Source organism: Gorilla gorilla, chromosome 12 (genome assembly GCF_029281585.2).
Source record: "Gorilla gorilla gorilla isolate KB3781 chromosome 12, NHGRI_mGorGor1-v2.1_pri, whole genome shotgun sequence".
NCBI classification, from domain to species: Eukaryota; Metazoa; Chordata; class Mammalia; order Primates; family Hominidae; genus Gorilla; species Gorilla gorilla.
In genome coordinates, this window is record NC_073236.2 from 101,305,777 (window position 1) to 101,332,697 (window position 26,921).

The window sequence follows — 26,921 nt, forward strand, 5'->3', positions numbered from 1 at the left end:
AGCCTTCACCTCGGCCGGGCACGGTGGCTCACGCCTGTAATCCCAGCACTTTGGGAGGCCAAGGCGGGCAGATCATGAGGTCAGGAGATCAAGACCATCCTGGCTAACACGGTGAAACCTCATCTCTACTAAAAATACAAAAAATTAGCTGGGCGTGGTGGCAGGCGCCTATAGTCCCAGCTACTCAGGAGGCTGAGGCAGGAGAATGGTGTGAACCTGGGAGGCAGAGGTTGCATTGAGCCGAGATCGTGCCGCTGCACTCCAGCCTGGGTGATAGAGGCTCCGTCTCAAAACAAAACAAAACAAAACCAAAAAAAGCCTTCACCTTGGTACTAACCCATCAAGCTGGTCTCCCTCTCATGGGTCCAAGGAGCCAGATTCATCCTTCAGTAGTTTCCCAGGAGATGTCAGCTTCTTTGGTCCTTCCCTTCCCCGTTTATCTTCTTGCTGCTCTCTCCTACGTAACCTCCCTCTTCTCCCTCCATTTAGTGACAGTCTTTCCTCCATCTAGACCGAATGCTTTGTCTTCAGAGGTCTCCTTGGGCTTCTGTGTGCCTGATCATCCATCATAACCCTAAAAAATAATCAGAGACAGAATTTTTTATTTAAAAACATTTTTATTCCCTTGTTTAAAACACAATAGATTCTGAACAACACTTATTAACTGAACGAAGGACCAGTAACTGGGTCTCTCTCAAATGTTGATGGTGTTGGGCTGAGGTGGATTTTATAAATTAAATCAGTCGTTTTGGAGTCCCAGAGCAATAATTTCCAAGTGAGTTAGGATGAGTGGACCACATCTTCCAAGGGGCTGCATCAGAATCTGAGCCTGCCCTTTGCCACTATTGTCTCCTGGTTCGATTCTGAATCCCCTGGAGTAGGGGCCAGGAATAGTGTCTTTTTTTTTTTTTTTTTTTTTTTTTTTTTTGAGACAGGATCTTGCTCTCACCCAGTCTGGAGTACAGCAGTGCAATCACAGCTCACTGCAGCCTTGATCTCCCAGGCTCAAGCAATCCTCCCACCTCAGCTTCCCAAGTAGCTGGGACTGCAGATATGAACCACCATGTCTGGTTAGGTTTTAAAACTTTTTTGTAGAGATGGTGTCTCATTATGTTGCCCAGACTAGTCTCAAACTCCTGAGCTCAAGTGATCATCCTGCTTCAGCCTCCCAGTGTTCTGGGATTACAGATGTAAGCCACTGCATCCGACCTGAAAGTTGGTCTTTTTAAGAGGTCCCCAGTACTCCTTACAATTAGGCCAGTTTGGGAAACACTGAACTTGAAGGAATAAACCATTGGTCCTTTCAGTTCCTTGCACTTCCACATAACCCATCTCAGAAGCCCCCTCTGGACATCCTGAGGCTGGGGGTCCCAGGACCAAGATTTGAGAACACAGCCCCAGAGCAGATGTCAAACTCAAAGGCTTGTTCAAGCACAGATTATGGGCCCCACTTCTAGAGTTTCTGATCTAGTTGGTCTGAGGTGAGGTTGGGGATTTTGCATTTCTAGTGAGTCCCCAGATCATGCTGATGCTGCTGGTCTAGGTACTACACTTTGAGAAATCTCCTGTGCTAGACCATTCTGTTGTATTAAAAAGTAGATTTGTCCTCACCCAGACCAGAGACTTTTCTTCATGTCAAGCTTAGATGTATATAATTGTAGTAACTGACATACCAGGCTTTCCTTATAAATCACCAGCTTCCTTAATTATTACAGAGCTCTGCTCTTGCAATGTATAGTAATATCCTATTTATTGTTAGAAGTAGGTATTAGGAAGCCAGGTGCCACGGCTCACGCCTGTAATCCCAGCAATTTGGGAGGCCAAGGTGGGTGGATCACAAGGTCAGGAGTTGAAGACCAGCCTGGCCAACATGGTGAAACCCTGTCTCTACTAAAAATACAAAAAATTAGCCAGGCGTGGTGGCAGGTGCCTATAATCCCAGCTACTTGGGAGGCTGAGGCAGGAGAATAGCTTGGACCCGGGAGGCCGAGGTTGCGGTGAACTGAGAACATGCCACTGCACTTCAGACTGGGCAACAGAGCAGAACTCCATCAAAAAAAAAAAAAAAAAAAAAAAAAGAAGTAGGTATTAGGAAACTTAGGTGCTAGGATTCCACTTACAACCCAGAGGCACACTTCATGAACATCTACAGAGAAGTCATTTCCCTCTACATGGCCTGATTTTTCCCTCATTTGCCAAATACAACATCTTGAGAAGATAAAATGAGAGAATAAAACAGAACACATTTATCCTCTGTTAACTGATCGTAGGGGGAAGAAAAAAAAAGAAGCAGCGCATGGTGGCTCACACCTGTAATCCCAGCACTTTGGAAGGCCAAGACAGAAGGATTGCTTGAGGCCAGGAGTTTGAGACCAGCCTGGGCAACATAGCAAGATCCCCATCTCTACAAAAAAAATTAGCCGAAGGTGGTCGTTGCATGTCTGTAGTCCTAGCTACTGGGGAGACTGAGGCAGGAGGATCTCCTGAGCCTAGGAATTTGAGGCTGCAGTGGCACAAATACAATTGTGTACACTGTACTCTAGCCTGGGCAACAGAGCAAGACCCTGTCTCAATAAATAAATAGATAAATAGATAAATAAATAAAATTCAAACACATTCAGAAAAAGTTTAAAGCTCAAGGCACAAATATTAGCCATTACCCTCAGCTTCTGACTTGGGGAGGTGAGGAATGTGGCTCCTGGGTCCTGGTTTGTTATTACCTTTAGGGGCAGTGGCCAGGCTTCCCTTTCTTCATCTCTAAAAGACGGGGATTAACCTGGACTATCTCAAACATCTCTCACAGCTGGGAGATCACGAGATTTCAACCCTGACCCAGCACCTGAGAGTGGATTCATTTTTACGTTGGTTCATACAGAGATCTGTTTCTACTCTTCAGATTATAATCTAGGTTTGGGGCACCAAATATTCCATTTAAAACATCTAGGATGCTTGGAGCAAGTGGGCAGAAAAAGTGTGAGGGCCATTTAACACGAAAGAAGTCTAGATGGAAACAAAAAGCAAGCAAAACGTGGGCCATGGCGTTCTGCAGAGTGGCTCGACTTATTAGTGTGTTCTCTTCAATGCCTGTCAGAGAAGAGGTGATCACTGTGTCTTATGAAATCAGATCTGTAACCGGAGAAAAGATGAAATTGCTTAACTAGCCCGACTCATGTCAGTTTTTATTTGAGAAGAGAAAAAACATCCCTTTGAATAAGAGAAATATAGCAGTCCTTATCTGTCTAGCAACTGTACTCTCTGTATAAAAAAAGGTAGCCCCATGATTCTACAATTATTTTTTAAAAATTATAAATAAATACAGTATACATGCATTGAAGGAAGGTGTGCAAACTTATTTTCTAATGGTCTGTGTGATCACAGTAGTTTGGAGACCACTGCTCTAAGTGATGAAATTTCAGGGGCCCCTGCTTTGTCCTTTGCATATTTCTTTTTAAAGAAACTTAAAAAAATAGACATTATTATTATTATTATTTGAGACGGAGTCTCGCTCTGTCACCCAGACTGGAGTGCAGTGGCGTGATCTCGGCTCACTGCAAGCTCCGCCTCCTGGGTTCACGCCATTCTCCTGCCTCAGCCTCCCAAGTAGCTGGGACTGCAGGCGCCCACCACCACGCCTAAAAACTTTTGTATTTTTAATAGAGATGGGATTTCACCGCGTTAGCCAAGATGGTCTCAATCTCCTGACCTCGAGATCCGCCCTCCTTGGCCTCCCAAAGTGCTGGGATTACAGACGTGAGCCACTGCGCCCAGCTGACATTATTTTTATAAGTAGTTTTAGTCCACAGAAAAATTAACCAGAAGATACAGAAATATCTCACATCCTCCCTGCCCACCACATACATAGCCACCCTCTTATCAACGTCCCTTCCACCAGAGTGGTACATTTGTCACAATTGATAACCCACATTGACACATCATTATCACCCAAAGTCCATAGTTTACATTAGGGTTTATTCTTGGTGTTGTACATTCTGTTAGTTTGGACAAATTTATAATGGCATGTATCTTCCATTAAACCATCATACAGAGTATTTTCACTGGCCTAAGAATCTTCTGTGCTCTGCCTATTCATACCTCCCTCCACCCTAACCCCTAGCAACTACTGATCTTTCTACCATTTCCATCGTTTTGCCTTTTCCATGTTGTCATATAGTTGGAATCATACAGTATGTAGCCTTTTCAGATTGGCTTCTTTCACTTAGTGATATGCATTTAAGTTTCCTCCATGTATTTTCATGGCTTGATAGCTGATTTCTTTTCAGTGCTGAGTAATATTCCATTGACTAAAAGTACCACAGTTTCATTTATCCATTCTCCTACTGAAGGAAATCTTGGTTGCTTCTAAGTTTTGACAATTTTGAAAAAAGCTGCTATAAACACCCATGTGCAGGTTTTTGTGTGGACATACATTTTTGACTTCTTTGGGTTAAAACCAAAGAGTATGATTACTACATCGTATGGTAACAGCATGTTTAGTTTTGTAAGAAATTGCCAATCTATCCTTAAAGTGGCCGTACTGCTTTGCATTCCTATTAGCAATGAATGGGAGTTCCTTTTGCTCCACATCCTTGCCAGCATGTGATGTTGTCAGTTGTCAGGTTCATGACTACACCAAATGTTATGTTGAGTCCGAAGGGAGTGGCTGGATGAGCAGAAAGAACACTCGGGGGGCTGTAGGCAGTTGAAAGATGACTTTATTCAGCAGCAGCTCTTATCAACAGCTTTCTCTCACACTGTCCGCCCTGTCTCGGCTGCTTAGTCTGGCGGCTCCCACACACAGCTGCGTGGCCGGCTCTCCCTTGCCTTCAGGGTGAGCAGCTTAACTCTTTCTCTCTCTGGGAATGAGTGAGCTGAGCTGTGTCCTGGCTCAGACGGACAGCTCTGACTCGCTCTCTCTTTCTCTGGGCGCCTGCGCGCCTACCATGTCAAGCCATTTGAGGCGAGCCGAGCCCCAGAGCCATGTCTCTGGTGCACAGAGTTAACAGGGCAGTTATACCTTTTGCAGACAACTGTGGCTCCAAGTCAAGTATGAACTTACACAAACAGTTTATATAACAAGTGGAGGTGTGCGCCTGCGTGCCAAACTTGCTGACTCATGCAGGCCTGGATACCCGCCTCAGCCTATTCCTTGACCGAAGCACTTCCAGGTACCTTACATCAGTGTTCCGGATTTTGGCTGTTCTAAAGGGTGTGTAGGTGGTATCTCATTGTTGATTTAATTTGCATTTTCCTGATGACAAACGTCGTGGGGCATCTTTCGTATGCTTATTTGCCACCTGTATATCTTTTGCGGTGAACTCTCTCTTAAGGTCTTGGCCCATTTTTAATTGGTTGTTTGTTTCCTTACTGTTGAGTTTTAAGAGTTTTATTTATGTTTTGGATAATAGTCCCATATCAAATACATCTTTGGCAAATATTTTCTCCCAGTGTGTGGCTTTTCTTTATATTATCATAAGTATTTTTTACAGAACAGAAGTTTCTAATTTTAATGAAGTCTAGCTTATCAATGTTTTCTTTCATAGATCATGCCTTTGGTGTCATGTCAAAAAAGTCATAACCTGGCTGGATGCAGTGACTCACACTTGTAATCCCAGCACTTTGGAAGTCCAAGGCGGGAGGATCACTTGAGCCCAGGAGTTCAAGACAGCCTGGCAATATAGAGAGACTCTATCTCTACAGATAATTTCAGAAAAATTAGCCAGGCATAGTGGCATGTGCCTGTAGTTCCAGCTACACAGGAAGCTAAGGTGGGAGGATTACTTGAGCCTGGGAGGTCAAGGCTGCAGTGAGCTGTGGTTGCGCCACTGCACTCCAGCCTGGGTGACAGAGACCTTGTCTCAAAAAAAAGATAATAATAATAAACCAAACCAAAACAAAAAGTCACTACCAAAGCCAAGGTTATCTAGATTTTCTCCTATGTTATTTTCTCAGAGTCTTACCATTTTATGTTTTACATTTAGGTCTGTGATCTATTTAGAGTTAATTTTTTTGTGAAGGGTATGAGATCTATGTCTTCATTCATTTTTTTGAATATAAATGTCTCGTCCCAGTACCATTTTTTGAAAAGATTTTCTTTTCCCCATTGTATTGCCTTTGTTTTTTTGGTCAAAGATCAATTGACTATATTTATATGGGTCTGTTTCTGAGATCTCTATTCTGTTTCATTGATCTCTTTGTTTATCCTTTTTTTTTTTTTTTTTTTTGAGATGGAGTCTCGCTGTGTCACCCAGGCTGGAGTGCAGTGGTGCAATCTCGGCTCCCTGCAACCTCCACGTCCTGGGTTCAAGCAATTCTCCTGCCTCAGCCTCCTGAGTAGCTGGGATTACAGGCGTGTGCCACCAGGCCAAGCTAATTTTTGTATTTTTAGTAGAGACAGGGTTTCACCATGTTGGCCAGGCTGGTCTTGAACTCCTGACCTCAAGTGATCCACCCGTCTTGGCCTCCCAAAGTGCTGGGATTACAGGCGTGAGCCACTGCGCCCAGCTCTTCGTTTATTGTTTTGCCAATGCCACACTGTCTTGGTTGCTGTAACTTTATAGTAACTCCTGCAGTCAGATAGTGTTGGTCCTCTAACTTTGTTCTCCTCCTTCAATATTGTGTATCCTTCCAATATTTTCAAGGAAGTTTAAAAAAAAATCCATCTTTTTTTCCCAACTCTTGCTATCATCCTCACACTGTGTACTAACTCAGCCTCTGTCTCTTACTCACTGGGTGATCTTAGCTGTTCTCTGCTTTTGTGAAGGAAAGAATCTACGTCAGGATATTTATAATTATAACTTATGTAAAAAATCCAAACACACTAGAAAAAGTTTAAAGCTTAAGAAACAAATATTAGCCATTACCCTCAGTTTCTGACTTGGGGATCACCCAAGCGAGTAAAAGACAGAGGCTGAGTGTGAAGGAAAGAATCTATGTCAGGATATTTATAATTATAACTTATATAAAAAATCCAAACACACTGAGAAAAAGTTTAAATCTCAAGAAACAAATACTAGCCCTGGGTCCTGGTTTGTTATTACCTTTAGGGGTGATGCGGAGCCAGTGGCCAGGCTTCCCTTTCTTCCTCTCTAAAAGGCAGGGATTAACCTGGACTGTCTCAAACATTGCTCACAGCTGGGAGATCATGACATTTCAACCCTGACCCAGCAACTGAGATTGGCTTCAGTTTTACGTTGGTTTATACCGAGGTCTGTTTCTACACTTCTTCAGATTGTAATCTAGGTTTGGGACACCAAATATTCCATTTAAAACATCTAGGGCTGGGTGCTGTGGCTCACGCCTGTAATCCCCACACTTTGGGAGGCCGAGGTGGGTGGATCGCCTGAGGTCAGTAGTTTGAGACCAGCTTAAACTTATATAATTATAACTTATATAACTGTATCCTGACTTAGAGCTGATCCTGACCACAGTGGAGCCTCTAGGATGCAGGTGAACACACAGCCAGGGGAACTAGGCATCCCAGCAGAAGATGAGTGTGTGAGCATGAATCCCTTCCTCTCTCTACACAGGGATGTACACTTCACAAGGCCCTGAACCTTGCAGCCAGCCAGGGAGAAAAGCAGGGCTGGTAGCAGAATCTCTATTTCCCTAGGAAGAAAACTCTGGCTCTTAGAGGTCAAATGAATTTCCCATAGTCCTCTAGATAGGACTGTAAAATATCTGGCTTGAGTTCAGTGTTTTTTTACATAGCTTGGCAGGTCAAGAGAACCAGGGTCTCTTTCTGCGTAAACCCAGGAAGGACCTGAATCACCAGCATCCCCTCAGTGAAGAAGAAACCCTAGCTTGCACATGGGGTGGAGGAAGGTGAAACAAGGGACTCTCACCTGAGCCAGCACAGAGGATCCTGTACTAGAGAAGGCCTCACTCGCATGGGTGTCCTGAGGCACAAATAACTCATGAGTCCTAGTCAGTCCCTGAGGGGAGTTTGTTAAATGGAATTCTGAAGTAAGCTGAATGATCTGAGCTAAACAGGACTAGACCTTGTTTGAGAATGGGTCTCTACAAATTTAGCTACTTCCCCATGCTTGCTTGTAGCTGGCAAGTTGCATTAAAAATTGTCTACTGATTGCTGTAACATCCATTCTCACTTACATGTTTGTATGTAAGTTCTTTCATTTTAAGAGGAGAGCTCACTGAAGGCCACTGCCTGGGTGGTAGCAGCAGGCTGTTGGGCAGCAAAGGCTGGGGGTGGGGCCCAGCAGGCTGCTATTGCACCAGCCTTGCTCTGGAGAGCAACTGTTGGTTGTTGAGAAATGGTATGACAATTAGTGAGATGTCATTAGAGTATATAAAATATAAATGGCTATGAACACTAATTTTTGCAGTAGTTAGGGACTGAATGATAGTAAGATTTGCCAGGCACAGTGGCTCATGGTCGTAATCCTAGCACTTTGAAGGCTGAGACAGGAGGATCACTTAATTCCAGGAGTTTGAGGCCACCTGGGCAACATAGTGAGGCCCTGTCTCTACAAACTTTTTTTTTTTTTAAATTAGCCAGATGTGGTGATGTGTGCCTGTAGTCCCAGCTATTTGGGAGGCTGAGGTGGGAGGATGGCTTCAGCCTATAAGGTGAAGACTGCAGTGAGCCAAAATCATGCCACTGCACCCCACCCTGGGCTACAGAGCAAGACTCTGTCTCAAAAAAAAAAAAAAATTACTAGAATTATGAAGTAACTAGTGTGCAATTATATTGCAATTGTCTGTTACTTGTCCATAGCTAGACTATAAGGTACATTCAGGTGGGGTCCATCTTTGTCTTTTCACTGATGTCTCACTGTTTATAGAGTTAGGCATTTAAAAGTTATTTGTTGAATTAAATTATTGAATGCAGTTGACGATAGAAATGAGTTAACTTTTAAAAATATTATCTTCTAGGCCAGGTGCGGTGGCTCACACCCGTAATCCCAGCACTTTGAGAGGCTGAGGCGGGGGGATTGCTTGAGCTCAGAAGTTTGAGACCAGCCTGGGCAACATGGCAAAACCCCCGTCTCTTGAAAAAAAAAAAAAATCATCTTCTGGATAAATTAGTTTCACCTTAAATCCATTTTGTAACAAAACAGGGATAAGTATGTTAATGAATGAATGACTAAATAAGTCAATGATCAAAACAGTAAGTGAAACAAATAGGAAATAATACATCAGTAGCCTCTTGACCTGCCTTGGTGGAATGAGGCTCTGGGCATCTCCTGCTCTGAAGAGCATTCTGGGCTCCCCAGAGGTCTGTAGTAGTCCATCCCAATTTTGTTGGAGACCAGAGGAATGAGACCAAGGCCATCATCTCAGTTCACACAGGAACCACTTGGAGTTGCTCAGCCTTGCAGCCCGGGTTGCAGCATGTAACCAAACTAGTCCTGCCAGAATGATGGTGTGAGCAATGTCTGCCTTCTCGGGGACCCTGATTTTTCTTCCTTCCTATGGGGGCTGGAACCATGCTCCATGTCCTAGCACATATTCTCATTTGGGTCCCTCATAGGACTGACCATGTCCCATGTGTCAGCTTTTCCCTTGACTTTCTTCTTCCAAGGCCTCTTCCCGTGGTGTCCTGCTCTGCTCTGGGGACAGTGTGTGGGATCTGGTTAACTTGGTGGAAAGGAACAGCCTCCAAGAGACGGAAACTCTCATGGCGAGAATGTCAGACATAACTAAAAGCCAGAGTTGAAGGCATTTCTGGAGGATGGGCCACCGATTCCTTCCTTCTATGGGCCACTTGAGTCACTTGTGTACATGCTAGAGACCAGGCCAGGTGTAGTAGAAGATTAAACACAGGGCCGGGCGCGGTGGCTCATGCCTGTAATCCTAGCACTTTGGGAGGCTGAGGCGGGCAGGTCACGAGGTCACGAGATCGAGACCATCCTGGTTAACACAGTGAAACCCCGTCTCTACTAAAAACACAAAAAATTAGCCAGGCATGGTGGCGGGCGCCTGTAGTACCAGCTACTCGGGAGGCTGAGGTGAGAGAATGGCTTGAACCCGGGAGGCAGAGCTTGCAGTGAGCCAAGATCACACCACTGTACCTCCAGCCAGGGTGACAGAGTGAGACTCCATCTCAAAAACAAAAAAACATACAAAAAAAAATCCCAAAAAACAGCAACAAGAAGATTAAACATAGACACAGACCTTTTCCCTCCAGAACCTTACAAATGAATGAAGGGACCAGTAGCTGCACAGATCATTCTAGTAAAGACAATATATAATAAGAGAAATCATTTTTTGTTTAAATATTGATTTGCTGATTCCTATAAAAATGCTTCTTTTGCCCTTTTTTTCTTCCCATGAACCTTTCTTGCCTCTTCAATGTTATCTGATTGTACTTTCCAGCTCATGGACATTACACGAAATGGCAGTTCCTAGGAAAAGCGAGAATAGAAAAAAAACCATAGCTTTTCAGTCAATTCTTGTTAACACTAGAGCCCGGAAGGGTCATGTAGGTCAATGAACTGTTGCTCCTGGCAATTGAAATAATTTATCCTCTGAAAAAGAGAGATCAGGATTGCCCCGGAGCTAAGTTAAAAACTGTGGGGTTAAGGCAGGGCACAGTAATGCCTGTAATATCTGTGCTTTGGAAGGCTGAGGCAGGAGGAGTGCCTGAGGCCAGGATTTAGAGACCAGCCTGGGCAACATAGTGAGACATGACTGTGTCACTGTACTCCAGCCTGGACGACAGAGTGAGACTCTGTCTCTAAAAACAGAATAAAACAAAACAAAAAACCTGTGGGACTACCTGAGGTCTAGGACTAGATTGTCAAGACAGGAGAAGGGTAATGACCTGGGCAGCACAGCAAAGGCTTCTGGAAAGGACACACACAGCTTCTTATCTCTGCTCTCTATATCCTGCTCATGACTTCAAGACGTCATGGTGCTTTTCTGAACCTCAGTCTCTTCATTTGCAGCATGGCTATAATATCCATTCTACCCACCTCACAGGGTTCTCGTAAGAATAGAATGAGTTACCATATATACATAAACTCCATCCTGAGCACACAACACAGGACTTAGTGGCTGCCTGTCATTTCAGGAGAACTCACATTTCTTAGTTCACTGGGAAAAGGTTGAGATTGGCAAGTATCCCACATCCATTAGAGAGGTGACTCAGCGATTATCCTTCTAAGGATTAAAAACAGCTTTATCAGGAAGCCACTCTGCTGCGATGTACATGATTTAATTCAATTTAATCATCTCAACAACCCTACAAGGAAGGTATTTTCTTCCCCCTTAGACAGAGGATGAAATCAAAGTTCAGAAGAGTTGATTACACCCTGCCTGAATTCACATAGGGATTTGAACTCAGATCTGTCTGACTTGAGGTTCATTTACTTTTTACTCTGCCCCATTGGCTTTCAGCTTTGATAGATATGGAAATAAAACCTAGCCCTTCACATCAGGCCATTATCCTATACACCCAAGTAGGCCATGGAGAAATGGCCTTTCTCTAAGGGGAAATGGGATCTCTGGAAAAGTCACCTTGCTTCTGGGCCATTGCATGGAGACAGCTGGGGTCCAATGAGATGCCAGTGCCCAACAAATGGGCATCAGCTCTTCATCCTTCTCTCTCTGTCTCTCTTTCTCTAGCATCACATAGGATGATCTCAAAGCCAACAGCTATGGAATGCATCTTCCTGGCCTCACAGGTCTCTTGAAGCTGCCAGCTGCCCCCAGCAATCAAGCCAGATGGATGCTTTGGGTGGAAGCCTAGCTGGGAAACAGCTTGCGGGCTGAGCAGGGGTGTTCATTGGGCGAGGGGCAGGCTTCACGCTAACTCTTTCTCCATGCAGTGCTGCTTCCTCCTTCTGGCCTGCTTTCTGATGTCCCCAAGGCCTTTTCAAGTAGGAGTGGAAGGACAGAGTGGATGTGGCCAATCAAGAAACACCATCCTCTATTCAGGTCACCCAGGCAGCCCCTCATCTAACCCAGCTGGCTCTGAGCCCTTTGCCTGGGGATCATTCTGTTTTGTAACAGCAAGGCTGACCTCAAGCGAGGCCACTTGGTCTGGATCTTTGATCTAAACAAGCACGAGGGGTTTCTCCCTGGAGACTTCTGTCTTGTTGGCAGGTCTCCAGAAGGGGGCGTTGCTGTTGCATGTGTCAATAGGATAGTAAGATTTAGGAACAAGCTGCAGTCGTTTAGCCAAGGGAGGTTGCGAGTTAGTCCTTTGCTCGGACTGCTTTGGTCACCAAGGGTAAGTGCTTGCTGATGACTTTTGCTCCGGTACAGAAGTATCTAAACTTTCCAGAGACGTGTAAAAGAGAGCCTTATAAAATTTAGGAGAACACATCAAAGTTACTAGATAGAAGGTCATTATACAAAAATTAACTTGCATTTTAAGTTACCAACCACAGTTAGAAAATAAAAAAATTGGCCGGGCGCGGTGGCTCACGCCTGTAATCCCAGCACTTTGGGAGGCCGAGGCGGGCGGATCACGAGGTCAGGAGATCGAGACCATCCTGGCTAACACGGTGAAACCCCGTCTCTACTAAAAATACAAAAAATTAGCCGGGCGTGGTGGCGGGCGCCTGTAGTCCCAGCTACTCGGGAGGCTGAGGCAGGAGAATGGCGTGAATCCGGGAGGCGGAGCTTGCAGTGAGCTGAGATTGCGCCACTGCACTCCAGCCTGGGCGACAGAGCCAGACTCCGTCTCAAAAAAAAAAAAAAAAAAAAGAAAAGAAAAAAATTTAAAGCTAACACCTATAAAAGAAACAAAAGCTATAAGGTACCAGAAATATATACATGATCTTTATGAAGAAAATTATAAAACTTTACTTGTTTAGGTATTCTTTTTGTTTTGTTTTGTTTTTGTTCTTAGGGTTTTTTAGAGACAAGGTCTCTCTCTGTTGCCAAGGCTAGGGTGCAGTTGGCACCATCATAGCTCACTGCAGCCTTGAATTCTTGGACTCAAGCAATCCTCCTGCTTCAGGTTCCCAAGTAACTGGGACTACAGGTGGCTGACACCACACCTGGCTAATTTTTTTTTTTTTTTTTTTTTTTAAATAGGATCTCACTATGTTGCCCAGGCTGGTCTCAAACTTCTGGCCTCAAGTGATCTTCCTGCCTTGGCCTCCCAAAGTGCTGTGATTACAGATGTGAACCACTGTGCCTGGCCTAGGTATTCTTTAATAGATAGATAAGATGTATTTATGATATGAAGATACAGTGTCATAAATTTCTTTTTTTTTTTTTTTTTGAGATGGAGTCTCGCTCTGTCGCCCAGGCTGGAGTGTAGTGGCATGATCTCGGCTTACTGCAAGCTCTGCCTCCTGGATTCATGCCATTCTCCTGCCTCAGCCTCCCGAGTAGCTGGGACTACAGGTGTCCGCCAGCACGCCCGGCTAATTTTTTGTATTTTTTAATAGAGACAGAGTTTCACCGTGTTAGCCAGGATAGTCTCGATCTCCTGATCTCGTGATCCGCCCGCCTTGGCCTCCCAAAGTGCTGGGATTACAGGTGTGAGCCACCGCACCCAGCCTTGGTGTCATAAATTTCAGTTCTTCTCAAATTATAAATTCTATGTGACTCCAACCAAATTCACATAGGATTTTTTTTATGGGTCTAGACAGGATGATTCTAACATTGTTCTGAAAAAGGACCAAAAATGGTTAAGAAATTTTGAAAAACACAAGATGAGCGACTCACCCTATAAGACTATAAGACCTGTTAAATTAAGACTGTGTGCCCCGTCTGGGAAGTGAGGAGCGTCTCCGCCCGGCAGCCATCTCGTCCGGGAGGGAGGTGGGGGGGTCAGCCCCCCGCCCGGCCAGCCGCCCCGTCCGGGAGGGAGGTGGGGGGATCAGCCCCCTGCCCGGCCAGCCGCCCTGTCCAGGAGGTGAGGGGCGCCTCTGCCCGGCCGCCCCTACTGGGAAGTGAGGAGCTCCTCTGCCCGGCCAGCCGCTCCGTCCGGGAGGGAGGTGGGGGGGTTAGCCCCCCGCCCAGCCAGCTGCCCCGTCTGGAAGGGAGGTGGGGGGGTTAGCCCCCCGCCTGGCCAGCCGCCCCGTCCGGGAGGTGAGGGGCGCCTCTGCCCGGCCGCCCCTACTGGGAAGTGAGGAGCCCCTCTGCCCGGCCACCACCCCGTCTGGGAGGTGTACCCAGCAGCTCATTGAGAACGGGCCATGATGACAGTGGCGGTTTTGTGGAATAGAAAGGGGGGAAAGGTGGGGAAAAGATTGAGAAATCGGATGGTTGCCGTGTCTGTGTAGAAAGAGGTAGACATGGGAGACTTTTCATTTTGTTCTGTACTAAGAAAAATTCTTCTGCCTTGGGATCCTGTCGATCTGTGTGACCTTACCCCCAACCCTGTGCTCTCTGAAACATGTGCTGTATCCACTCAGGGTTGAATGGATTAAGGGCAGTGCAAGATGTGCTTTGTTAAACAGATGCTTGAAGGCAGCATGCTCGTTAAGAGTCATCACCACTCCCTAATCTCAAGTACCCAGGGACACAAACACTGCGGAAGGCCGCAGGGTCCTCTGCCTAGGAAAACCAGAGAACTTTCTTCACTTGTTTATCTGCTGACCTTCCCTCCACTATTGTCCTGTGACCCTGCCAAATCCCCCTCTGCGAGAAACACCCAAGAATGATCAATAAAAAAGAAAAAAAAAAAAAAAAAAAAAGACTGTGTGGCTTTAGCCAAGAAAGAGACAAACAGACCAATAGAACAGAATAGAGACTCGCAAAACAGATCTCTGTACTTATGAAGACTTGATATATGACAGAGGTGACATGCAGATGAGTAGAGAAAGAATAAATTATTCAATTAGTGGTACTGGGAATTTGATAGCCCATATTGAAAACAAACCCAACAATATGAAATTTTAGGTGAAAAAAATTTTAAGTAAAACTTTCAGACTTCTAGGAGAAAATACAGAAAAACTTCCAAGATCACAGTGTAGGCAATAATATCATAAAACAGAAAAAGTACAAGCACTAAAGAAAAACATTCGTAAGTTTGTGTGCATTAAAATGTAAAGCTTTGGCTGGGCATGGTGGTTCATGCCTATAATCTCAGCACTTTGGCAGGCCAAGGTGGGAGGGTCACTTGAGCCCAGGAGTTTAAGACCAGTCTAGGCAACCTAGTGAGACCCCATCTCTACAAAAGATAGGACAAAATAGTCGAGCATTGTGTTAGTCCATTCTCATACTGCTATAAAGAACTATCTGAGACTGGGTAATTTATAAAGAAAAGAGATTTAATTGACACACAGTTCTGCAGACTGTACAGGAGGTATGGCTGGGGAGGCCTTAGGAAACTTACAATCATGATGGAAGGTAAAGGGGAAGCAAGCACATCTTCACATGGTGGCAGGAGAGAGAGAGAGAGACGGGGGAAGTGCTACACACTTTTAAACAACCAGATCTTGTGAGAAGTCCATCATGAGACAGCACTAGGGAGATGGTGCTAAACCATTACAAACCACCCCCATGAGCCAATCACCTTCCACCAGGCCCCTCCTCCAACACATGGGGATTACAATCAACATGAGATTTTGGTGGGGACACAGAGCCAAACCATATCAGGCATGGTGGTGTGCCCCTGTAGTCCCAGCTTCTTAGGAGACTGAGGTGGGAGGATTGCTTGAGCCAGGGAGGTTGAGGCAGCAGTGATCCGTAATCGTGCCACTTCACTCCAGCCTGGGTGACAGAGACCCTGTCTCAAACAAACAAACAAACAAAAAAAGGTAAAGCTTCTTTTCCTCAAAATATGCCATAAAGTAAAATAAAAAATAGACAAACACAAACTGGGAAAAGATATTTGCAATGTGGCAGTCAGGGGAGTGTGCTGTTCGGCTCCTTTCAACAGAGACACACTTATGAGGTGTGATTGGCTGACAGCCTGGAGTTGCCTCATCTTCAGGATCCACCACTGTGTTCTAGCAGAGGCTCTGCTAGCTCTGACCGATCCTAGCCAATGTCTGAGTATGGAGGGAGTACCAGAGTTGAGTCATTCCTGCTCAATGTGGGACTTCTTTTAAAGGCAAACTTTCTTCTGAGGCTCCCCATTAGCCTGGCTGACTTTCTCAGAGCTGCCCTGCAGATGGAGGCTTTTCCCACCCAATTCTCTTTCCTCTTCTTCCCTTTCACAGGCATAAAGACCTGCACTGGTGTCTGAAAACTCTCCCCAACCATGCCTGCTCTTTTCCTCATTATCCTGCACAGGTATTACCCCCCATTATTGTCTTGCACTTCCAATTTTGTTTTGATTTCTGCTTCTTGGAAGACTTGAATTAATATAGCCTATAAAGAACAAAAGACTAGTATCCAAGCTGGGCATGGTGGCTCACGCCGTAATCCTAGAGCTTTGGGAGGCTGAGGTGGGAGGATTGCTTAAGGCCAGGAGTTTGAGACCAGCCTGGGCCAAATAGCAACACCTCATCTCTACAAAACACAAAAGGGACTATTATTCAGAATGTATATGATTTGGAATCATATGCATTCTATAGGACTCAAATCATATAGACAAATTTATATACAATCCAAACTGTATATTGATTAGAAAAAGATAAATGTCTCAATAAGAAATTAGGCAAAAGATATGAACAGGCAATTCACAGAAGATGAAATCTAAAAGGCCAATAAATACATGAAAAGATGCCAATCTCAGTAGTAGCCAGGGAAATGTAAATTAAAGCAAAGTGAGGTACCATTTTATATCTATAAGATTGGTAAAAACAACCATTTGCCAAAGTATTTGAGAAGATACAGAGCAACATGTACACTGTGGGCAGAAGTATAAATTGATGCAACCATTTTGGATAGTAATTTAGTAATTACTTATCTAGTAAAGATGTGGAAATACTTAACCATCATTTCCACTTAAGAGATTCTCCCATGTGTACATAAGATATGCAGAAGAATATATTACAGAATTATGTGAAAGAAGAAAAAACCCAGAGCAACCTAAATGTTCACTAAGAGAAAAACAAATAAGTAAATATCACATAACTGTGAAAAGAAACCAAAACAAAAATTTCCAGGAAATTTTTGAAAAGGAAGTGAAAAGTTGACTTTGGCTGTGAAAGTCCTATAATATTTTTTAATTTTTTTTAAAGTAAAAAGAGAGGAAGAGAGAGAAAGAGATATTTGTTTATCTTCTAGTCTACAGAAACTAAATTAACAAGTACTTTTGATATGATTTGTATTGGCCACACTAACTCCTGAAGGAGACAAACTATGATTTTGTCAATCCTTCATCTATCAAAACAGATGGGGAAGAGTGGTTTGCTAACAATTTATTTTCTTTTCTTTCTTTCTTTCTTTCTTTCTTTCTTTTTTTTTTTTTCTCATCAGTCTTGACAACTGTTGAAGGTGCTAGAAGTTTGGTGGTGCTGTCTTAAATGTCTGGCCTGAGTGGGCCTGGCATTCAGAAATACAGATGAGAAGGGGGAAGGGGAGGTGGGTTACGGCGGGTGGAGCAGGAAGGAATGTGGGCCCCCCTAGTGTGTGTCCCTGCTGGGGAACTGCCTCGCCACCCAGGCTTCATCTAGCATAAGGCTGCCAGCCAGCTGCTGCCTCATGTGTGCTGTCCTGGAATTCTTATTACATCTCAGAAATCCTGCTCTGGCCAGTGATGAAATTACAGACAGCAGAGTCCAGCCTTGCCTATGTGACCTGAGAGGGGAAACCTCTCTTCTGGATCCCAGTTTTGGAAAATCTTCCAGGCCTCTCTGCCAGGGCCTTGTCCTCAGTTACCTTCCTGATATGGGACCAACTGAGAAGCCCTGAACTGTTTACTGCCCCCTCCTTTCCCACTGGAATGCATCTATTGACTGTCACCACACCCTCCCATCAAGCCAGCAACAGATAATAAGCATCAATAAAGAGCAAGACCTGGGGCTGGCATTGAACACAAGCAACTAGATCAGATCTGGCTTCCAAAGAGGTTGAATGAAAAGAAGTGTTATTTTATTTTTTAAATCTTATTCAGAAAATATTTATTGAACCGTACAATGTACTTGGGGGGAAACATGGAAAAAGATTCATACCTTGTTCTCAGTGTTGAAAGCTCAGAGCAGAAGATAGACAAGAGAATGGATGATGACTTTTGGATGAGATAAGGGCTAGGACAGGTAAGAGCAAGGTACAATGGCACCTACTGGAGACCCCAGGAGACCTAAACCTGAGAGCTGGGGAAAGCTTCCTGGGGAAATGACATCTCAACTGAGACCTGAAGGAACAGGACTTAGCCAGGTGCTCTGTGTAGGGGTTGAGGCAGAGTGGGGGTGACTGTTACGAAATAGAGATTGAAATTATAGACAGAGCAAATAGCAAGGGCAAAAGGAAAGAGCAAGGCCAAGAATGATTTGGAGGGGGAAATACTGGAGTCAAGGAAACTAGGTAAGAGATTGGGGATGAAAGGCATCCTTTGCTTCAGGGAGTCTATGGGAAGAGGCTTTCTTCTCCCCTCTCCCCTTCTCTTTATTTTCTCGTTCTTCTCTCTCTCTTTTGTTTTTCCCCTCATTAAATACTTTGTGATTCTTCTATGCATTTGGGAGTGTGTTGGTGACTCCAAATGAAGGAGATGGTGGCAGTGGTATTGGGGTAGGAAGTGGGGTGTGGTAGGTAGAATAATGGCCCCCCTAAAGGGGTTCATTTCCTAATCCCCAGAACATGTGAAAATGTTACTTTATAAGACTTGGATTAAGTTAGGGATCTTGAGATGGGGAGGTTATCCTGGATTATCTGGGTGGGCCCAAGGTAATCACAAGAATCCTTAAAAGATGGAAGAAGAGAGAACTTTGTTGAAACTGTAGGGGCCATGGGAAAATTCCCCTTCACTCTCTGAAGGTTTGCTGAAAAATCAACTCACAAATGGCAGATTACTTGGAGAAAAGGCATATAAACATATTTAAGGCTTATTTATTTAAGGCTCTGTGTATAACACAAGAGCCTTCAGAATGAAGACCCAAAGATACAGGGGAAATTGTCCATGTTTATGCTTAGGTTCAGAAAAGTATGGACAGCCATGTAGAAATATGATTGGACAAAAAGATTATGATCTAATGCTAATGTAATTTCCTGATGGGTTCTTCTTGCCTGCTGCCCAGAAAAGCCAGTTCACTGAGAACAGCAAGTGTTGCAGCAAAGAAAGAGTTCACTAATCACAGGGCCAGTCAAGCAAAAGGACGGAAGATAATTCTCAAATCCACCTCCCTGAGAACTCAGAGGCTAGGGTTTTTTAAGGGTTGTTTGGTAGAGAGAGAGCTAGGGAATGGGTATGCTGATTGGTTGGGTTGGGAAGGAAATCACAGAGGGTTGAAGCTGTCTTCTTGTGCTGAGTCAGTTCCTGGGTAGGGGGTCACAAGACCAATTGAGACAGTTTCTTGGTAATGGGTTAACTGGTCTGGATGGCACCAGCTGGTTCATCAAAATGAAAGGTCTGAAAGATACCCTCAAACACCAATTTTAGGTTTTACAATAGTTATGTTATCTATAGGAGCAATTGAGAGGTTACAAATCTTGTGACTTTTGCTTCTGAGGCTGCTTCTGAGACCTTCATTTTGGGATATTATTTTCTGGGCCCCAACAATGCTCTGCTGTTTTCTTTGAAGCTGGAGGAAGGGGCCACAAGCCAAGGAATGCAGGTGGCCTCTGGAAGCTAGGGAAGGCAAGGAAGCAGATCCTTTTCTAAAGCCTCCAGAAGGACCACAGCCTTGCTGACATCTTGATTGTAGGAGTTTTGACCTTCAGAACTATAAGATAATAAACTTGTGTTCTTTTAATGCATTAAGTTTGTGGCAGTTTGTTACAGCAGCAATAGCAAACTATACGAGGTGAATAGGCTCCAGAGTGGTTTAGGAAATAATTTGATTAGAAGGAGGAGGTGAGAGAAAGGCCTCCTTGGATTTCTGGGTCAGGCATTAATGTGAATTGAGGTACCATTCCCTGAGCTAGGGCCCAATGGCGAGGGGATGGCGGGGAGGGCTGGTGATAGCATATTCACTTTTGGACATGTTGGGGTTGCAGTGTCCATGGGGGTTCAAGGTGAAGGTGTCCAGTAAGCACTTGTCTGTTGGGATAGAGGCTGGTCTGGAGACTGAGGGTGTTCATGGTCATTGAAGTCACAGCCCAGGTGGTGGGGCCATGAGAGTGACATTGAGAGGAAAAGAGAGCTGGGGCCAGAGCCTGACATTTGAGGGAAGATCTCTTTGTAGGTCGGGAAATAGAACAAAACATGCCTCTGCGGGATTGTTTTTTGCTTTGTAAACTTTTCAACCCTTGTATATTCTTTGCTCCCTGGTGTTTTTTCAAAACTTTATCTTGTGTACAAATGGGCAGATTTCGGTTCTCCACTCCTGGACTATCCCTTTCATTCCTGCTAGTGCCTTCCTGAATGCAGAAGGCCATTGAGGGGGGGATTTAAACTGTTTCTGGACTCCAGTTGCCTCTCCTGTGACCCTGCTTTCTTTCTTTCTTTCTTTTTTTTTTTTTTTTGAGACGGAGTCTTGCTCTGTTGCCCAGGCTGGAGTGCAGTGGCATGATCTTGGCTCACTGCAACCTCCTCTGCCTCCTGGGTTCAAGTGATTCTCCTGCCTCAGCCTCCCAAGTAGCTGAGATTACAGGTGCATGCCACCACTCCTAGCTAATTTCTGTACTTTCAGTAGAGACGGGGTTTCACCATATTGACCAGGCTGGTCTCGAACTCCTGACCTTGTGATCCACCCACCTCAGCCTCCCAAAGTGCTGGGATTACAGGCATGAGCCACTGTGCCCAGCCCCTGACCCTGCCTTCTATGCTAGGCTCCTGCTCCCAAGCGTCCTCTGCAGAGGCTCACAAAGACAAGCCTCAGTGCTAGCTCATGATCCCAGCAATCTCCCTGCCCACCACTTCTCCCCACCCTTCTCTGTCCATGTCTTGACCTGTTCCTACCTACTTTTTCCTTGGGTTCTCCTACTCACATTTTGAGTCTTGTTGCCGGCCCCGTCCAGAGGAAGCGGCCTTCCTGACTCTGTACCTGGCATAGGAACCTTAGATTAATTTTGCCATTTCAGGGTTTGAGAACCCCAGGCCCACTCCCCAACTTTTGCACTTACTGTTCTCCCTGCCTAGAACGCACTTCTAGAAGGGACCTCTGAGTTGGCCTGACTCAACTTTCAAAGCAGTGTAGGATTTTTGTACACCAAAGGTAGTTTTGCTTTCTGTATCACATGGATTGTACACAACTGTTTACTTGTTTGTGTCCCTCTTCTTGATCACAGATTCCTTGTGAGCAGGGACCCTGGTTTATTCATCTCGTATCCTCAGCACCTAACATACCACGTGGTTCAATAAATTTTTCTGTTGGACAGAACCCTTCTAGACTGGATCATTATGTCTTCACCCTGACAGCGAGGTGAGCGTGCGTCGGAGGAAGATGTTTTCCTCGCCTGAGTCCTGACAGGCAGTGTACTAATTAGCAACAGGTGAATAGCAGCACGCAACCCACGTGCTTCCCTTACATAACACACAGTCTTCTCCTGCTCCTCGCTGTCTCCAAGCTTTGCACAAGCCCCGGTTGCCTGCTCCTCTGCACCAGAGGCTGCAGGGATCACGCATCTCTTGGCCTCTCTAACAGATACCTGTGCTTGGCCTCACATATCTGGCTTGACAACCTGAGCCAGGCAGCCAGCAGGAAGGAATCGCCTCTGTCCTGGAATGTCTTGGCAGGTCTGGAATCCAGTTAGGGAGAGTGCTAGTTGGAATGTTTGGCTGGGAGGAGCGAGGAGGCTAAGGGATAACTGCGTAACTGAGTCTCCAGGGCTCTAAAATCCCATTTTTCCTGGGGTTAGGGAGGAGACTCAGGGTTGAGAAATGCAAGATAATTGAATTTGGAAAGGAAAAGGAGACGGAAAGCATGTGAGCAACCTAGCTGCTGCTGGTGGATCACATGCCGGCCTCTGAGCACTTGTTTCCAAAGGCAAGAGCCAGCTGGTGTAGGTCTTAAGGGTACTTCTCAGTTGCCTCAGACAGACAGCTCAGGGGGAGTCAAATGCAGCCGGAGCTCCCCTCCCCGCATCTCTGTGTACTGTTTTGCACTCCCCTCAACCTAGAAAAAGAAGGCAGACTGAGTTGATCAAATTACATGCTGGCCCTGCTGTATCTCCTCCTCACCCCCAAGGTTAAAATTGTGGATTTAGTAATATGCGTAATAAGCCCGGAAACATTGAGTTCTATGGCACAGAAACCTTGTGCATTTCTGCAAAGGCAGTTTAAATACAAAAGCCAAAAATAGACCCATAAATAGCACAAGGGTGAAATATTTAAGACTCTGATAGATCAATGCGCCTGCCGTTTTGCTAAACAAGTGGTTCTCAAACAAGATCGCAAGAAGGGCTTATTAAAATACAGATTTCTGGCCCTACCCCTACAGATTTTGCTTCTGTAGGTCTGGGCGGGGCAGACCACTGGGTCAGGTTCTGAGATCCCGAGTGATGCTGATGTTGTTGGTCCAGGGAACCTTGCTTTGAGAACTGTCTTTTTTTTTTTTTTTTAACAGCTAAAGAAACTTATTTAGAGAGAAATACGTAAAACAAATAGACAGAAAAGCTGCTGTGTGAAAACCTGGCCTCAGGGCAGTCACAAACAGAAGCCTGCAGATACTTTACATTGTCCCTTGTGTGGTAGGGTAGGTCACCCTCTCCCAACGGCTTTTCCAAAGGGTACCCTGGGATTCACAGCCTTTCCGCTTTGTGGCTCCTACAGTGCCCCTTCCCCACAGTGCCCCTTCCCCACAGTGCCTACTGCATCCAACCTCTTGGTACACAGCTAAGGAAAGGTGAATCTAGGATGCAGTCCACCAAAGACTATGGGATTTAGAGTTTAGAAAGTTCAGCTTGTATAGGCTGGAGCGGGGGTGGCTCACGCCTGTAATCCCAGCACTTTGGGAGGCTGAGGTGGGTGGATCACCTGAGGTCAGGAGTTCGAGACCAGCCTGACCAATATGGTGAAACCCTGTCTCTACTAAAAATACAAAAAAAAAAAAAAATTAGCCAGGCATGGTGGTGTGTGCCTGTAGTCCCAGCTACTTAGGAGGCTGAGACAGGAGAACTGATTGAACCCGGGAGATGGAGGTTGCAGTGAGCCAAAGTCGCGCCACTGCACTCCAGCCTGGGCAACAGAATGAAACTCGATCTCAAAAAAAAAAAAAAAAAAAGAAAAAGAAAGTTCAGCTTGTATCAACCAAAAATATCACCAAGTTATTTCCAAGCCTTTCTAGTTTTCTGTTCCCTTCCATGACCCCAACCCTGTCTTTGAGTCTAGTGACTTTAAAAGCCAATATTTCTCCTTGAGTGATTTCCTCCACTCTTCCCCAAGAACACACATTTCTCTGCGGAAACTGAATTATTGCTTTTGTCCTTAGTTTCCTGGAAGAATCAAGATAATTTTCTGCATGGCCTTCACGTCAACTCTTTTGATTTCACTCCAGTATTTCTCTCTCATAGGCTCTCAATTCTTTCATGGAAACTTCCTGAGTTAAAGTCCGCTACGTCTTCCCCACTCTGAGATTACAGCATCAGTTTCATCTCCTCTTGAGAATTCTCATTCCTCTCCCAACCAGCTGCCTTGGCCTACTTTAGACCACTTTGCTGTGAAAGGAAGTCACTCTCTCCCCTGGGGTTAAGCTCTCACTTTCTAGCCATAACCTCACATCTGTCACTCAAGTGCAACCCCTGCCCCACCCCCACTTTCCTCTGGTGGATGAGCATTGTGGTGGAGAGGGGGCGGAGGGATGGGAATAAGTGGGGGTGGAAGATGGGAGAGGTGGAGATTATTTGTTACTGAAACATTCATTTTAGGAAAAATCAGATCCTTGATTTCCTTCCCTTATGCTTAAAAAAATGCAATTTGGTGTTGTCTTTAATTTGGGGTGAGGTTCCTTAATGGGTCCTGTCTTCATGGTCTCTGAAGGTCTTAATCGGACTCTGACTGCTGCAGCCCAGCGATCAAATCTTATGACTCCAGGATATTTCAGCGGGAGAACCTTGCACATTGCTTAATGAATGGGCTGTTTTAGTTTTACACTGTTCAAATATTTGCTGAAGGAAAGAGTGAATTATGCTCCATAGGCCTTAGCTTAGCTGGATGGTGGGATTCACAATTACGGTGTCACACCTCACGTAGACTCTACCTCAGAAAACATCTTACATTTAAAAATATTTTTGAGGTTAAAAAAGGCAAAATCTGCAAAACATTTTTTTTCTTTACCTCCACAAAGAAAACCTCAATGCCTCCTCCCCTCAGCCAAGTATAAAGAGTGTAATTTTCTCCTTGAGGAAAGTGACATAAGTCATCTGACAGGGCCTGCATGATCCGGGTCACTCACTGCAAGTGCTCCGGCAGCATCTTCCTAACACAGAAGCTTCCTGAGATTGCACATTGGCATCCGTTCGTGGTAAGGCTGGAGGATGGAGCTGTGCTATTTCTTACCTTAGGACTTATGAAGCAAGCATCTGTGGAAGCTGGGGTGACAGAGTCCAAGGTTTAGCTTGGGATCTGCTTCAAGGACAAAGACTTTTGTGTCATCTGAGCAAATATTAGGAACTGGTCACTGCTGTGTGCCACTCACAGCTCACATCTGGGTGTTAGGAAATCCAAACCTGTAGCCAAGGCTGTCATTCTGGCTGGGTATGAATGTATCAGCTACAAGAGGCTGCAGCCAAGTGCAGAAATCCAGCCACCCAATACAGAAGAGTCACTCTAAGTGCAATGGCCACCCTCTTCCTCTCCTGTTCTCCTGCTCCAGAGGGGACCTTTCTAGGGGTCATCCAGATGATCGTCTCTGGACAGCCTGAATTAGAACCACTGCAGAAACCAAGTGTGCGCAGCTGAAACCACCCTCTGCCCCAGCCCTTTACCAAGCAGACTGGTCAGCCCAGCGAGGCCCCCAGCATATGGGGCTCAGTTCTTAAGGCTGCCTCCTTGGAAATGGCAGAGCAAAATCACTGCAGGCTGGGTGCATGCCCTCCCCACCCCGGGGCATTCCAATGGGGTCAGTGACAACTGTTTCCAGTTAAGGGCTTTGGTGAGAAGAACAGACTGTGTTCTGGAAATAAAACTCCCTTTAAAAATGTCCACTTCATCCTGGACTCGAGATAGGAAATTTCAATGTTCCTAACCAGAAAACGTAAAGGCAAAGGAAAAGCTGGAGAGTCCCTTTTCTAAACCTTCTTTAGAGATATTTAAAGCAAAAATAATTCTCCATGCCTTCCCGAGGGAGCTCTTTAGGCCCAGGGTTGTTTACTCGACTTCTCTTGCTGATTTGGTGGCATGTGTGGGCTCATGCGCCCCTCTGCAGTAGGGTGTACATCCGGGAAATCATGGAGTAGGGGTTTTGTCCAGGATACCACAAATGAGGCAATCCAAGTGACCATTTGTGGGACAGGTCATTACGAATGCCTTTCTTTTCTAGGGCAGGAAACTGAAGCTCTTGGGAAGGTGGAAGTTGCACGTGGTCTCACAGTCAACTGTGCCAGAATAGGAGGCCAGGAACCATCTCTGTTGGAGGAAGACCCACCACGCATCCCTTCAAGAATGCCAAGGTCCAGAGCAAGCGCTTCCCTTCTATGGGCACAGGAGGGCTGTGGGAGCCCACAGAATGGGCTTCTGGCCAGAGGTATGTGGCATTCTTTATAATAATAGACATTTGGGTGCATTTACTATGTGCTAGGCACTTCTCTTGACATATATTAACTTAATTAACAAACCCTATAAAGTAAGTGCTATATTATTGCTATTTTACAGATGAGAAAACTGAGGCCCAGAAAGGCTAAGTAATTTGTCCAAGGTCACTCCTGTAGGAATTGGCAGAGCCATGATCTGAACCCAATCAAGTCTGATTCCAGAGCCAGTGCTGTTAGTTCCATGCTCTCCTGTCTCATGCCCCTCACTGTCTGGGTTTTAAGGACAGTTATTTAATTAGTCCATTGTATGACTGAGTATGTTCATGTACATGACTCCATTTGATTTCTTTCTATAGCAGCCCTAGGAAGTAGGTAGATTGAACAACATTGTCCCTATCAGGCGGTGAGGAAACTAAGACAGAGGTCAAGCATCTTTTTCAAGGTCACCTTATTAGTAATAAACTACTCAGGCTCCTGATTTTGACGAAATCTTTGCTCCATTGACCCACATGGAGTTAATCCTATGTGTAGGGTTAGAAACAAGGAGTAATGCTCAACACCCGATTTGCAATCTCAACTGATTTAAGACCCAGGACTTACCTCCTACACATCATGACCTCCTTGCAAAATAGAATGGAATCATCGCCTCCAGGTGATACCAGGTTGCCAGGCCAAGATGGGCCTGACCTTCCTCTGGTGATGGGTGTTGACCGTAAGGCCACATGAGAAACTGAGTGCTGGGTCACAGTGCTCCCGGAACTGGCCTATGGGGGTGCCCTGAAGAAGTAGAGCAATGGCAGTCCTTGTTCAGATTACCCTGTCTTCCTGGGTTGCTCCAGCATGTTCTCTGTAAGAACTTCAGTCATCTTCCTGGCATGAGAGAATCTCAGGTCTGGTCACCATCAATAAGGAGGGTCCCCTTTGGATAGAGTGGCTATGGGCCACCTGACTAGTGACTAGCTTCCCTTGGTCCAGTGTATGGATGCTTTTGGCCTGAGCCAGGTTACAAGGCTGATTTCACTGAAGGTGTAGGACACTGTCCAGAACAACTTCACTGAAAGAGCCTCCTGGACCCCTTTGCTCTGAAGGGGGCTGAGGACTTACTGCCAGGCAGTAAGCTATCAGTGGCCTGTTAAACACAAAGATAGAGCTTAGAAGAGGCCTTGGAAATGACATTTTGTTTTATTAACAATATAGGCCAAGTTTAAAGCGTCACTGGAACTGTTCACTGCTGAGCTGGAAGCAGAACCAGGCTTCTGACTCCAGGTCCGGCACACTACTGCTGCTCGCAGGAGATGTCTAGATTGCCTAGTCAAACA

At 45.3% G+C, this 26,921-nt stretch overlaps 1 long non-coding RNA gene across 1 annotated transcript in view; it reads left to right on the forward strand.

Moving 5' to 3' along the window:
* The first annotated feature begins 4,862 nt into the window (after positions 1 to 4,862).
* LOC134756802 (uncharacterized) overlaps positions 4,863 to 26,921 on the forward strand; it is a 48,286-nt gene continuing 26,227 nt past the window's right edge. Inside the window, exons 1-3 of the long non-coding RNA XR_010130003.1 lie at positions 4,863 to 5,165; positions 21,202 to 21,335; positions 25,392 to 25,595. This is a non-coding gene — a long non-coding RNA (uncharacterized lncRNA). The remainder of the gene's footprint in view (positions 5,166 to 21,201; positions 21,336 to 25,391; positions 25,596 to 26,921) is intronic.